This window comes from Dromiciops gliroides, chromosome 4 (genome assembly GCF_019393635.1).
Source record: "Dromiciops gliroides isolate mDroGli1 chromosome 4, mDroGli1.pri, whole genome shotgun sequence".
NCBI classification, from domain to species: domain Eukaryota; kingdom Metazoa; phylum Chordata; class Mammalia; order Microbiotheria; family Microbiotheriidae; genus Dromiciops; species Dromiciops gliroides.
The window spans coordinates 481,475,883-481,488,977 of record NC_057864.1 but is presented as its reverse complement, the minus strand read 5'-3'; the positions used below and the strand labels follow the sequence as shown (position 1 = coordinate 481,488,977).

The following is a 13,095-nucleotide window of genomic DNA, read 5'->3' as shown; positions in this document are numbered from 1 at the left end:
CAGGGCTCACCGAGCCTCTTCATTTTCCGGGCTTGGACATTGGAAGCCAAGAGTGACTTGCCCAGGGATCACAAGGGCAAGAGCCATTTGGAAGCCTGTCCTTTGCCTTCAGATCCCCTCGTTCTCTTGGCCCTCGGAGCACACGCCCTTCGGCCAGCTGAGGGCACTAGGTCAGAGATGATGGTTGGATTCTAAGGAAGATGCTCTGAAATAGCCAGGGCAACCCAGGCAGTGAGGCCATGAGAAATGTCCAGATGGCCACCAGAAGACCCTGCTCCCCCCGGCCCCTGTGCTGACACTCATGCTGTACTTCCTAATGCACTCGAATATTTCACTTCTCACTCACTTTTCCCACTTGCTTCTACTTCTCAATTCTTACTCTTATTGTTGTTGTTGTTAAAGCAGCAGCATTGGAGGTGACCAGGGAAAAGCCCAGACAGACGAAGATTGGGACCCAGGCCATTGATCACAATGTCCCGAATTTAAAGCTGGAAGGGAACTTATCAGTCACCTAGCTGAAACCCCTCATTTTAGAGATGGGGAGATTAAAATGGACAGAAGTGACTTACCCAGGGTCACGCAGGCAGTAGGTAGCAGAGCTGAGATTTTAACTGGAGACCTCTGACTATGAATCTAGCTTTCTTTCTACTCCTGACCCTAGATGATGACCGAAGGAGGCAGTGGGAAGAGGGGACTCTGGGGGGAAGAATAAATGAGGTCCTGTGACTTTCGTGCATGCTTCCGGTGTCCAGCATCACTAAGTACAGGGGCAGAATTGTGCATCTCTCATTTCCTGCTCACCTCCCACTGAAGGCCCTTCGGGGATTTTTTTTTGCTTTCAAGGCTGCCGGTGGGTACTGGGGGAACAGGGACGGGAGAAGTACAGAATAGCTCGCAAAGGAGAGAAAATGAACCAGATTGTTGGCTGCTCGTTTTCAAAACTCTCACAGTGACTGTCCTGTGGGAGGCTATTTTTAAAAGGAATGATCCCAACTGTGAGGCATCTCTAAGGTCAGTGGGAGGATTTTGGAGGCCTCTGTTTGCTACAGAGGCGTTTGGGGGGAGATAAAGACAGCATCTGCTCAAACTGGCTTGTACAACTATGGGTCTAGAGAAGGGGGCTCCTGAAGGAGGAGTCTGGGGCCACTAAGTGCAAAATTAAGGCTCCTTTCTGGGCCTCAGAGTCATCACCTGTCAAATGACCAGCTTGGACCTGATGACACAATATAAAGATTATTTGAGCGGGGGTGAAGGTGACTCTGGGTTCAAATCCTGATTCTTTAACTTTCTACCAGTGTGATCTTTGCCTGTCAATTAAATTCCCTGGGTCCCTATTTTCCCAAAAGGATTATTAGACCAAATGACTTCTAAACTGCCTTCTGACTCTAAAGCCATGATCCTGTGGCCTTTGTGACCTTGGAGTAGTCTCTTAAACTCTCTAGGCCTTGGTTTTCTCATTGGTAAATTAAGAATGTTGGAATGGATGGCTTCTGGGATTCTTCCAGCTTAAGATTCTATAACGTGTGCGACTCTTGGAAACTTAGTTCACTCTGGGCAAGGCCACAAGCATTTACTATCTGCCTGGTGTGGCGTGTAAAATTATATGTGGCCACCTTATTTCTGTCCCAAGTTTGGGGAAAATTAGCTTGGGTTCCTAATATAGTTGTTACTTATAAATTAGAAGCTTTAGCACCAGTTTGGGGGCATTAAACATTTATTAAAATATATTAAATATTAGTAAAGAGAGCACACATATCTCTGAAAGTTAAGAAAAGGTCTATCTAGCCTAGAGGAGAGAATAGAGCTCAGCCTGGCCTGCTTCTTCCTCCAAGTCCCCAAACCCTGTTATTTTCTCCTATTCCCCATCTGCTTCAAAGAAACAGGTTTCCTTAAATGAAGCAATAATATTTTACAAAGGGCTCTCATCCAAGGACTCATGATGATTAACAACATAAAGGGGAATGAAAAGAGAGAAGAGAATTTGAGCAGCACATTGACAAAAACCTAAAGGGGGCAGACCCCTTTAGGAGGTGGATATTACAAATAGTGTATGCAGTAGGAAAAGGAAAACAGGAAAATGTTCATTTAAGTCTTTCCAAGTCTTATCTCAGATGATTCTTGGGATGTCATCTGGTTGTGGTTTTGGATTCTGGGCATATTCTCAGGTGTGGTTGTCTCAGTTGTTTCAAATGCTGATGATCAGCTAGAAAGTCTCCTCAGCTGGAAAGTTTCCTACAAAATTGATCTTAACACAACTTTAAATAGCTTTGCCAATAACCAAATCAAACAATGGGAGTTCTCAAAAACATATGTCTAAGGAAATTCAGAATCTTTTAGAAATTTTACAATTATTTATTGTCCAGTTGTTATATATGAAACAGATATAATAAAGACAAAAATTGAAACATTTTCTTAAACTTAATATTACTACATAGCCCCCTCTGGAGAAGAAATTGAGAAGGTGTAATATAAAAGTTGCCAGATTAATTTGTTATAATAACTTCTTAACAAAAATGGATGTCTCCTTAAGTTACTTGCAAGAGAGTCCATAAGTTATGCTGGTATATCCTTTTTCAATACAGGGCTAAGACAATTGTAATATTAATTAAGAAAAGAATTTATATCTTGATTTCATCACTTTTTGCATCATTTGCCTAATTATCCTCATGCCATTATGAGAAATTAAAGAATCTAATATAACTGGTAACAGATGTCAAAGCCAAATTCAACAGCGTGTTTATCATGATAACTGAGATAATTATGGGGTTACCATAAAAGAACAGAGAAGTAAGAGAAATGAGCGTTGCCAAACTTCGTGGCTCTGCAGACAGTCAATGCAGTATGTTGAGGGGAAACTGAGTCAGGCTTAATCAGATGCATGGAATTGAGATGTCAATGGCATCAGGCATATAGGAGGGTGAATTGAAGTCAGGTATAGAATGAAATAGCCTAGCCTGGCCATCCCATGCTACGTGGGGGAAAAAATTAAACCAAGAGAATTCAACCTCAGCTCTTGCCAATGGTCAATCTCTCAGCCTTTCCCAAGGCAGTGTAGTACCTGGACTTCATAAGTGTCACCCATACTGTGACAGTATAATACCCGCTCTTGTATGTATCCCCCTCATTAATGGCTGGCATCTTGGCTGCTCTGATCTGATAACTCAGAATAAAGGCAACTAATGTCTCAAATGCTAAGTTCCCATAAGCCAAGGCTCATAGATTTAACAACTGAGGGTAATGATGACAGCAAAAAATGTGAATTAGCTTTATGACTCAAGATATAATATATAATATACAATAATTCCAAATAATAACTACAACTATATAATCACAATCACATATAGTAGATGATAGATATAAATTACTAACAACATTGTTCATTATTACATAATTTCCATGAGTGCATTACTTGTCAAGTATTGGTACTGGTTTTATGTGGGAGCAATGGATCCAAGAGTCCTTCTCTCCGATTTTGATGGCAGTTGGAGTTGTCAACAATAGCTGGAAAGGACCTTCCCAAGCTGGCTGGGTCCCACTAGTCTGCCAAAAATTTTTGATATATACACCATCTCCTGGTTCAAATCATGTAAGGAGAAGTCCAAGGGGCCAGTCTGTACTGCTGATCCTGCTTTGTGGAGTTCATGTAGCCTGGCTTGTAAGTCCTGTATATAGGAAGCAACAGAGGTATCCCCTTCTACTAATGATGTATATACTGGGGGAAAAGGTTTTGCTTGGATAAGGGGAAGCCAAAAAGCATCTCGAAAGGTGATATATGTAGTTCTCCTCTTGGCCTGCTGCACAGATAGAACAGTGCCAAGGGTAGAACATCAGGCCACTTCAAGTGAGTTTCAGTGCACAATTTGTCAATCATGCTCTTAAGCTCTTTGTGAATACATTCTACCTGGCCTGAGCTTTGTGGGTGGTAGGGTATATGGAACTATGGAGTTACTCCCAGGAAAGAGTAGATTTGGGATAGAACAGAATCAGTGAAATGTGTGCCTTTGTCAGAATCAATGTGGGCTGGCAGACCAAAGCGAGGGATAATCTTTTTAAGGAGAACCCTGCCACATGAAGAGAGGTGGAAGAAATGGAGGTTGATTGTCCAGGAGAAGGGAAGAAGTTTCAGATGACACAGCTTGTGAGGATCCTTCTAGCTCTGAAATACTGTGATTTCTATACCCTGGTGGAAAATGGAAAGTGAGGCTCTGTGGGTAGGGGAAATGGGCTCTCATTTTTAAGTCTCTCTCTCTCTCTGTCTCTGTCGCTTTCTTTCTCTCTCTCTCTCTCTCTCTCTCTCTCTCTCTCTCTCTCTCTGTATGTGTGTGTGCACGTGCATGTGTCTGTCTCTTTACTCTCTCTCTATCTCTCTGTCTCTGCCTTTCTGTCTCTGTCTCTCTCTTTATCTGTCTCTCCCGCCCCCTTCCTCCCCTTAGTATGGCAGGAACTTCTTAAAGGGACCTACTGTGCTATTGTGAATTTTCTACAATATTAATAATTATTGAATGCTATCTTTCTTGGGTCCTCCAGCCCAAAATCTGATGTTGCCTCTTTGAACATCACAGAGTGGGAGGGACCTGAGTCTCCATGAAGTCCTACCTATTTATCACATACCCAACAAGGAGTTATCCAGCATTTTCTCAGAGACCTCCAGTGATGGGGAACCCATTACCTCCCAAGGCAGCCCATTCCCTTTTGAGATAATTCTCATTGTTGGGAAGGTTTTTCCTGACATCAAGCCTGTACTGGTCAGAGTCAGCGTGGAGTCCTGGAGAAAGTGCTATACTTGGACTGAGGAAGTCCTGGGTGCAAACCCCATCTCTGGTACTTGGTAGCTGTGTGACCACGGACAAGTCACTAAATTTCTTGGCGCCTTTGTAAAATGGCGGGTGCAGATGTGGGTGGGGAATTACACGGTCTCTGCGGTCCCCTTTATGTGGGATTTGCCACGTAACTTGCACTCATTGCTTTGGGTTTGGTCCTCTGAGGGGAAGCAGGGCAAGCGTGATCCCTCTTTTTTCAAGGCAGCCCTTCAGATTACTTGGGGCTGGTGATCATTATTTTTCCCACCTCCAGGTTTCTCTTCTCCAGGCCAAATAACTTCAGTTTCTTTAACAGCTCTTCCTACTTTGGAGGCACAAGCTTGGAGATACATAGGCGATTTTCTCTCTCTGCTTTCCTTTTCAGCTTAAAGTCATTCTGATGACACACTCAAAATGCTGGTTGTTTAAAAGTCTGCTCCAAATGACAGCATCAGGGAAGGAGGCCCAGTCTATAATAATCTGACATCCTGAACAATGTATGTCAGGATCAGGGCATGACACAAACTCTAACGTGTAATAACCGTGGCACTCAGAATACAAACTGCTTTTTAACATTTGTACTTTAATCTGTTTTTTTTTTCCGTTTTTCTGATTTATTAAGACATATTCCACAAAGTTTCTTCAATTAGAAATTCTTTGAAACAATACCATCATTTTTTGCCAGCCGGAGAATAGAGTCATCAGATTCTCCCATTCTACAAATTGCTCCACAAATTGCATAAGTTTTAAATTGGCCATTGAATCTGCCTGTGACCTTGTCAACCTCTGCCATGTTCATCTGGATGGACGCGTGGTCCTTGGCCCCGTGGTCCTTGGCCCCGTGATCCTGTTGCTCGCAGAACATTTCCGCGGCCCGCACAGGTCCACGCACTCGCCAGCGTCGAGCAGCTGAGGGAACCGAGTGCAAACTCGAAAGCGGCAGAAGAGAAAAAGGAGTTAATCTGTTTTTAAAAGAGGCAGTTTGGTGACATAGTGGATACAGCACTGGGCTCGAAGTCAGGAATACATGAGTTGGAATCTTGTTGCAGATACTTACTAGGTGTGTGACCCTGGGCAAGTTATTTAAACTTTATCTACCTCAGTTTCTTCATTTGTAAAATGGGGCTAATAATAGCACTTATTTCTGAGAGCTATTGTGAGGATAAAACAAGGTGGTATTTGTAAAGTATTTTGCAAATCTTAAAGTGTTAAATAAATACTAGTGTCATTGTCGTGGTCATCGTCATCATAGAGTCAGCCTTGACAACAAGAAGACCTGTGTTCAAGTCCTACCTCTGAAGCATACTGACTGTGTAACCCTAAGTAAGTTGTGTTGCCTCTCTATGCTCTAGGCAACTCTCTAAGACCTTAAACTGCAGAGAAGGTGCCAACCAGCATTGGTGGAGGGAATTTCCTCATCTAGGAGGTACCCATATCAATGAAATCAATTTCAATCCCTATTCCTATTTTAAAAAGTCGTCCAACCTTTTCATTTTACAGATAAAGAAAACTGAGATCCAGAGAGATGTCCCAGATCATTAGTCACACAGCTAATGAGTGTCTAAGGAAGGTTTCAGACCCAGGGTTTCCTGATTTCTTAATTCCAGGTCTAACCCCTGCCTGCTATGCAACATGTTCCATCCTGAGTTTCTCTATATATAGACACCGGCTCTCAAGTATCAGCTCCCATGAACTCAGTCATCATCTCCATACAAATGACTCCCACAGCTACGCACCCAGGCCTAATCTCTCTCCAGGACTCCAAACCATTTGGCTGACTTCCAGGGAACGTATCCACCTGGATGTCCCATAGATGTCACACATTTAAACATGTCTAAAATGGAACCCATCCTCATGGAAAAACCACCCTTCTTCCAGCATTTCTGCTTCTGTCCAGGGTACCACCAATCTTTCTATCACTCAGGATTTCAATCCCAGAGTCAGCCTGGGCTCTTCACTTTCCTCCCCCATCCCCTATATCCAACCAGTTACCAATTCTTGCTTCCTTCCTAGTATCTCTTAAATCTGTCCTTTCTATCCTTTAAAATGGCTACCTCCCTCTCAACACCTTCCCCTAGGCTACTACAACATTTTCTTTGTTGGTCTCTCCCCCCATAGTCTTTCTCCACTACGGTCCATCCTCCGCAAAGCTGCCAGATTACTATCCCTATAGTAAAGATCAAACTTCATCACTCTCTCCTACTCCAAAGCTTTAATGGTTTCCTATTGCCTCTAGGATAAGATACAAGTCCCAGGGTAGCTAGGTGGCAAAGTGGATAAAGCACTGACCTTGGATTCAGGAGGAATCCAGTCTCAGACACTTGACATATACTAGCTGTGTGACCCTGGGCAAGTCGCTTAACCCTCATTGCCCCCCCCCCAAAAAGATACAAGTCCCTCTGTTTGATATTTGAAGTCCTTCACAATTTGGTTCCAACCTATCTTTTGACACTGATTTAATATTTCTCCCCCTCAGGAATTTTATATTCCTGTGAGACTTACCAGCTGTTCTCCATATATCTGAGGATGTCCCCCATACCTGGTATGTTCTTCTTCCTCACTTCTACCTTTTGAAACCCCATTGAAACACAACACAACTCAAGTGCATTCTCCATGGATCTTTCCTGATCCCCAAGTTGTTGAGGAGCCTTCCCCAGATATTATTTTGTATTTACTGTGTTTATATTTTGAATTTACTTATCAGTACACATTAAAGAGATGGCTAGTGAAAGTTTAGATAAAGAAGCCAGGATAACAAAGAGCCACCATGGCCATATAGAGAACAGATAATGTCAAATTGATCTTACTTCCCTTTTTGAAGTGTTTTGAAATGAGAAGGTCATGGGAGTGCATACTGCTTATATCATTTTCCTGGATTTTAGTAAAACTTTTGGTAATGTTCTCATGCTATTGTTGTGGAAGAGATGGAAAGAGGAGGAGTGGGCAATAATATAATTGGATGGACTAGGAAATGGATGAATGACCAGACCAAGAAGTAGGCACTAATAGCTCAATGTCAACTTATCAGCAAGTCTCCAGAGATCTATGTTTGACCCTGCACCATTGAATATCTTTATAAATAACTTGGGTAAACACATAGATGACATCCTTATAAAATTCACAAATGACACAAAGCTGGAAGAAACATCAAATGTACGGGATGAAAGAATCAGGATACAAAAAAAAAAGATCTCAACAGGCTGGAGCATTAGACTGAATCTAGGAAGAAAAAATTCAGTAGGGATGATTACAAAGGTTTACACCTGGGATCAGAACTTAGCTCTACAAGCAGAGGATTGGGGAAGGGAAGGCATAGTTAGTTGGCAATTTGCCTGAAAAAGATATGGGGGCTTTCATGGATTACAAGCTCAATATGAGTCTGCAAATCTAATGTAGCTAATGTAGTCTTGGACTGCACTAGAAGGACCAGAATTTTTTTGGGGGGGTGTGGGACAATGGGGGTTAAGTGACTTGCCCAGGGTCACACAGCTAGTAAGTGTCAAGTATCTGAGGCCAGACTTGAACTCAGGTCCTCCTGAATCCATGGCCAGTGTTTTATTCACTGCACCACCTAGCTGCCCCCAGGACCAAAATTTTAAAATATCTTCAAGGACCAAGCAAATTTTGAGTCAATTGATTTTCCTTATTCTTCTGGTGTTAAGAGTTGCAGCTTTCAGGAGTAAGGAGGTAGTAGTCCCAACTAAAATCCCACCTTCTACAGGAAACCTTTCCCAAACCTTCTAAATTCTTAATGTCTCCCTTTTAATTGTTTCCTATATAGTTCGTTTGTATATATTTGTTTGCTTGTTATCTCTCACACTAGATTGTAAGCTCCTTGAGGGCAAGGATTGTCTTTTACTTCTTTTGGGGATCCACAGCATTTAGCACAGTGTCTGGCACATAGTAGGCAATTAACAAATGTTTATTGACTGACTCTCTACTTTGCCACAGACAGACTACATCTTTAGCACTATGTCCTGTACTGGACTCAACAATTTAGGAATATGCAATATGCATGATATGAAATATGAAGTATGCAGTAGCATCCAGGAAATAGCAACTGGAACAGAGAAAGGTCTGGAGTCTACATAATATGAGAATCAGTTGAAGAAACTGTAAATGTTTCACCTGGAGAAGAAAAGACTCAGGAGGGAGATGATACACGTGCTCAGGTATTTGAAGGGCTGTTGTGTATTGGAAGAGGGATTTGATTTGGTCGGTTTGGTATAGAGGGCAGAACTAGGAGTGATGGGTAAAAGTTGCAAAGGGACAAATTTTGGTTTTACATCAGGAAAAACTTTCTAACAACTAAAACTGCCCCAAAGGAGAAATGGGCTGTTCAGAGGGATGGTAGTTTCTCCCTCCTTGAAGGTTCTCAAGAGGTTTGATGATCATTTATCAGGTATATTATAGTGGGGAGTCCTTTGGGGTATGGGTGGCTAGGTGGCACTGCAGTAGATAGAGTGCCAGGCCTGAGTCAGGAAAACTATTCCTGAAATCAAATATGGCCTCAGACACTAGCGTGTGATTCTGGGCAAGTCATTTCACCCTGTTTGTCTCATTCTCATCACTTGTAAAATGAGCTGGAGAAGGAAATGGCCAAGAAAACCCCAAATGAAGTCATGGAGAGTCAGATACGACTGAAAAATGACTAAACACTGGACTAGATGGCCTTTAAGGTCCCTTCCAATTATAAAATTCTGTGATTCTTTGTTACTTTCCCCTCAATTAGAATGTAAACTCCTTGAGGCAGAAACTATACTCACTTTTCTCTCTATATTAACACCTAGGACATCACAATAATAATGGATATTTCTTTAGCACTTAAAAAATTCCAAATTCCAGTACAGTGTGTGGACTAGAGAGTTCATAAGAGGGGTAGCCTGGGTTATACCGATCCACCTCAATCCTTTAATTATAGAAAATGCAAGTTTCTCATAAACTTCTAATTCAATGTCTAGCTGTGGATGAGGGACCATGACTGTTGGCTGATTAAGCAACTTGTTTGGGATCATATAACTGGTATGTGCCTGTGGAAGGATTTGCACTCAGAACCTCTTAATTCAAGTCCAGGGGACTACCTATTATGCCATACTGCTAAAAAATATCAATGGATCTGTGACCTCAGCAAAGTGGGTGCTAACTCCCAACAGAGCAGGCTACCATCCATCCATGTCTTGTCATTCTATGCTCCTCTTCTCCATGTGTTCCCCTAATTCCTCTCCACAGTGTCTGACTCAACAGCTTACAGGCTGAGGAACTTCTTCCGGATCTCTTGATGCTTCATGGCTCCCAATGGAATGCATGTACACTCCATTTATTATCCTGCACTCTTTTCCCTGGCTGACCCATTCCCTCTTCCAGACATACTTCTCTTGGGTGATGTCACAGAATCACGGAATCACAAAATTAGAGAATTTTAGAGTTGGAAGAGATTTCAACAGCAATATAGTCCAACATAGACTTGTAAGGCATTCCCACCTTAACATGTTTGACAGGTGGGCATCCAGCCTCTGCCTAGGCTCTGCAGCAGAGGCTTATTTCTTTTAAGCTGCCTCCATTGTGTAGTTCTTCATCAGTAATATGGCATGGCCCACTCACACACACCATGCATCTCCTCATTTTCCTCTGAGTGACCTGTGACTTTAATTAATTTAATTAAGTTATTTAATTCTTTAAATTATTTGTTAATCATGCAATTCCATGGTTCATAACCCTATGGAATTCTCTGGAAGATTATTCATCTTAAAAAGATGAACTTTTGTTTTAGGTAGCATCTTGGGGTCATTAAAAGAAAGAATCAATTTCCCCAAGACTCCACCCCTCTTTCTCTTGTTCCATTATGGGCCAGCTCACTAGCCATTTGCAGTATCCATCCAAGATATAGATGCTGAAGCATTGGCTATATTAACTATCCATCAGTTGTGGGTATGCCAAGGCCTGGAGAATGCGCATTAATTCTTCACTTGTCTTAATCTTCTCTGTGCAATTATGGAAAATATAAAAATAGTACCATACATTTATATAAATGGGAACTTCCATTATATATATATATAAAATACATGTGTGATTTTCTATTATATATAAATGTGTGGGTTTCTACTATATATAAATGTGAGCTTTCTATTATATATAAATCCATATATATGCATAGAGAAAGAGACAGACAAGACAAAGAGAGGGATAAAGAGACAGAGGAGAGGCAGAGAAGAGAGAGAAAAAGAGGGATACAGGGAGAGAGAAAGGGAGAAGGGGAGAGAGGGAGGAGGGAGAGACATAGAGAGGGATGAGAGAGAAAGGGGGAGAGAGGGAGAAGGGAGAGAGAGAGAGAGAGAGAGAGAGAGAGAGAGAGAGAGAGAGAGAGAGAGAGAGAGAGAGAGATTGTAGATTATATTACACAGCAGGATAAGGGAGAGAGAAAGAGAAAGCTATTCAGAAATCTGGTGCAGCCTGGTGCTTTTACCCTCCATTCATTAAGTGTGAAATGCCTAGTGGAGGTGTTTGTATGTGTTTATCAAACTTGTTTATAAAAAGTGTAAAGCTATGTTTGCTGACAGCTTTTTTCTCCCAAATGGGAAATAAGGGAATGGAGAGGTTTGGACGGGGGTTGGGGAGACAAGAAACTGTAACAAACAGAAGTGTTTATTAACATCACTCTTCCCCACGTCTGTGACTGCCTTGGGGATGCTTAAGAGCCAAAGGCCTGACAGTTCCCACTGGCTACAGTGGAGGCTTCTGTGGGAGGATGGCTTTGGAGACATCTCCAGTAAATGGTACCCATGCACAAGATTCTTTATGATCTAAGCAGCCTGATTACATAGTGATGGTGCCCACAGGAAAATATTCCCAACTTCCCTTCCTAACGCTCACTAACACATGACATTAAAAGTTTACCAATGGGGGCAGCTAGGTGGCGCAGTGGCTAAAGCACTGACCTTGGATTCAGGAGGACCTGAGTTCAAATTCGGCCTCAGACACTCCACACTTACTAGCTATGTGACCCTGGGCAAGTCACTTAACCCCCATTGCCCCACCAAAAAAAAAAAAGTTTACCAACATCCCCACCTGTGTTATCTTGTTAGCTCTTCTTACTGGGTACTTGTCAAGGCAAGTCAACAAGCATTTCTTAAGCATCTAAAAGGACAAACAGCAACAAAAAACACAGTCCCTGTTCTTAAGGATCCCCATTCTAATGGGGAAGACAACATGCAAACAACTCCACACCAATGAGAGAAGTACAAGATGACTTTGAGATAAGCTCAGAGGGAAGGCACTAAGATTAAGAAGACCAGGAAAGGCTTCTTGCAGAAAGATGGCTTTAGCTGAGATTTGGAGGAAACCAGGGAAGGCAAGAGGGGTGGGTGAGGAGGAAAAGAATGCCAGGCATGGGAAAGAGCCAGTGAAAATACAGAGTCTTGAGTTGGAGCAAGAATCATAGAGGATGGGGGTTGGGGGTGGGGGATAAAGTGCAAGTCCAGGTTATGGAGGGTTTTAAAAGCCAGGCACGATTTTGGAGGTCATTGGTAGCTGCTGAGGTTGACTGAATAGGCAGGGGGCTGTATTAGAGCTGAATATTAGGAAAAACAATTTGATAACTGAGTACAGGACAACAGATAATGAGTCACTGCCCATGCTTAATACAGACTCAAGAAAGGAAACAGACCATTCACTTCATAAGAAGAAATTGAGAGAGATATAGCAGGAGTTCAGGTTTCCAACACCTCATTATCAGAATGTGGCAGATTTGCTAAAAATATGGATGACAAAGATATTCATTACACTCATATGAACTGTTTATTGAATAAGCTGGAAATAACCAATCTATGGAGCAAAAGGAATGGAAAAGCATTTTCTTTTCAAGTCTAAACAAAACTATCCCCAAAATAGAATACCTATTTGGTCACCAAGAAGCCCTTGATAACCCACAGAGGCAGAAAATATATGTGATATAGTCATAAATCACAAGGCAGTAAAATTAGAAACTTTTTTTTAATTGAAGAGGACAGAATCTTTTGGCTGTTGGATATGAGTTCGACCTTGAATGCTACCAAAGTTTTTGAATAAACATTTTTTTAAAAAGAGGTGGAGTGTGAAGATTTAGAAAGAGAAATCTTGATCCCAAACCAGAACGATAAGTTATTCTCAGCATTCTTTTTCTCTTTTTTGAAAGTTACTATACTTTTTGTTAGGGGAAATTCCACAGACATTGGTTACCTGCATCGAAGGGTAGCATTTGAGGAAGTTTCTCATGTCATCCTTGTGGCAAAGATGGAGAGGTATAGTCTTGAAGGTCCCT

General features: G+C 41.9%; 1 pseudogene; it reads right to left on the bottom strand.

Annotated features, from left to right (window-relative positions):
* Window positions 1–5,390: 5,390 nt before the first annotated feature.
* LOC122755314 overlaps window positions 5,391–13,095 on the bottom strand; it is a 46,074-nt pseudogene continuing 38,369 nt past the window's right edge.